Source organism: Triticum urartu, chromosome 1, assembly GCF_003073215.2.
Source record: "Triticum urartu cultivar G1812 chromosome 1, Tu2.1, whole genome shotgun sequence".
In the NCBI taxonomy this organism is placed as follows: Eukaryota; Viridiplantae; Streptophyta; class Magnoliopsida; order Poales; family Poaceae; genus Triticum; species Triticum urartu.
This window is the reverse complement of record NC_053022.1, coordinates 224671960-224674351: the sequence shown is the minus strand read 5'-3', so window position 1 is coordinate 224674351 and position 2392 is coordinate 224671960. Positions and strand designations below refer to the sequence as shown.

The 2392-nt window shown below is 43.7% G+C and overlaps 1 long non-coding RNA gene across 1 annotated transcript; it reads left to right on the top strand.

Moving 5' to 3' along the window:
* The first annotated feature begins 262 nt into the window (after window positions 1-262).
* On the top strand, window positions 263-2139 carry LOC125554755. Its single transcript, XR_007304441.1, has 3 exons — window positions 263-510; window positions 594-868; window positions 1011-2139. It is a non-coding gene; the product is annotated as an uncharacterized LOC125554755 (long non-coding RNA).
* The last annotated feature ends 253 nt before the right edge of the window (window positions 2140-2392 follow it).

Sequence of the window (2392 nt, the reverse complement as noted above, 5' to 3'; positions counted from 1 at the left end):
ACCACGATCCTCCGATCAGAGCAATTTACATATATCCTACTGCCCTTATTGCGTCAATGGTTTATCACTTAGATCAATGTCTCAGATTAAATGTTCTGCTAAGCATCTATATTATTATTAAAAGAGCAAACATAAACTCTTCTAAAGCCACACAACAAACTGTACACGGGATAACCACAACCCTCCGATCAGAGCAATTTACACATATCCTACTGCCTTTATTGCGTCAATGGTTTATCACTTAGATCAACGTCTCAGATTAAATGTTCTGCTAAGCAGACGCCATCATCTGCCAATCCTCGCAGCGCTCCGCGTCCTCGATCCCGCGGCCCCGCCTGTGATTTCCGGAAAGATTCCACCCGAATCATGCCTTATCAGGAAGAATGGGTCAGTTCAAAAAGAAAAAAACGGATCGTAGCAAGCGCCGCCGCTCCTCCCGATCGCCCTGAGTCGACCCCGCCTCCGGTCGCCGCCCACGCACCTGCAAGCCGCCGCCGACGTCCTTTGCCGGTCAGCCGCACTCAGCATCCTCCTCCTCCCTTCTCTCTCCCTCTCCTCACTAATCTCTCTCTCTCTCCGTTCCCGCACTATAGGGCTCCACCGGACCGTCCCGCGCGACTGCCGGCCTCCTCCCGACCAGACCAACGATGGCGACGACCGGATCTGACCGGCCCCCTCCGTTTCCGCCTCGCCTAGCCGCACCACTCATCCGCCCCACATCTCCCAGCCAGCCCACCGCCCCCTCCCTGTCGAGCCCCCTGGTGGTGGACGGTGACATCTCACCTGGACTGGATTGGAGAGTTGCATCCAATCAGGCCTCCCTCCTCTCCACTAAGTGCATCTGATTCTGAACACAGAGTTGTTCACGGTATGTGTTCTACCTTTTTCTCTTTAGGCAGAAGTGTATGCTGCTATGTTGGTTCAACCTTTGGTAGCGTTCTGATGAAAGTGATGGTTTATTTCATTCAGATGCTGATTAGTTTGCTTGTGGATGTGCTATTTTTATGCAGGTAATTTTCAATTCTCTGACACAAGCCATTTGTGTGAGCGCTAATTAACTTATATGGTAAGACTCTATGGGAGGCTCCGACAATAAAACTATTTTAGAATACACGGCAATATTTTACTATATGAAGTGAAAATGTACAAGTTGTAGATGGACAACTATGGCAGCTCTTCTATACAGTTATTTACTGTCCAGCGAGGCCCTCAGAGGATATCTAAAGAAGTGAGAATGTACACCTTGTTTTTCTAGGCGAACATGACTTGGATGAGTCAATAGCATAGTATCCATAGTTATCTAAAAAAGGAAGTGTCCCAGGCAACAAGATAAATTGTTCTGATGTCCAATGCATTGAAGCTATAATGCATATATGCTTAGTAAATTGTTTAGATTTGTCTGAGACTAATAATGACCAACTTAGTGAATTGTTAAACCTAAAATTTTGTGTTTTCCATTTAACACAGTGAATTGTTTGCACAATTCAGTTCCGTGTTGATTGAATGGACGTGACATGATGTTTTCTCCATGTAACGGACTGAAGTGGATTGACATGGTTTCTGTCCATCATGCAGTTATGTGCTATTCTTCCTTGCTGCAGTATTGCGCATCTTTGTTGTGACTCCATGAATATGAAAGCTATATTTACTCCTAAGCTATGAGTGTCCTCTAACTTCCTTCCATGAGAGGTATTTGCTCTCAGTCCCGGCCATCCTTATTACGAGGGATGCAACAAGGTTCAATGGATCATGACGTTTGGACTAGATTTGAATCTGTATCTACCAAATCTGTGCGTACATTTTTATGCTATAAATTTCTTTTTCTTTCAGTATCCTATTGAAGTTCTATCGGCCAACAGGTGCATTGCACTGTTGAGGAGACACATGCATTTGTATTCGATATTGAAGCGAGCCTGACACCCTGAAAGAACTATACAATGATATTTGGCTATTGCTTTCAGTATTAGAGAAGCATAGAAACAGAACTGCAGGGCTTACTGTATTTTTATGTGGCAGTCCTCTATGCCATCATGCCATACTGTTTATTTTGAGCAACCTTTCTATGGTATTTTGTTGGACAAATTTTAGTGTAATCTCAAGCACCTCAATATATGGTAAACAACTGCATGCTTGGGTATATGTTCTATTCTCAATGTTGTATTCCTTTTATTTGCTCTGTTACTGTAGCAATCAAAAAGAATCGGACACAAGCTTCAGTTAGTCCTGTACAAAAATTGGTGTAGAAGTGTGGTCTATGGATTCCTTATATTGTCGATTCAGACTTGGGATTGTAGGGAAAAGTGTGGACTATGGATAAATAACAACGTTTTAAATAGCGGGCTATGGCATTTAGCGGTGACCCTAAAAAACAACTATAACTGGGCTATTATAG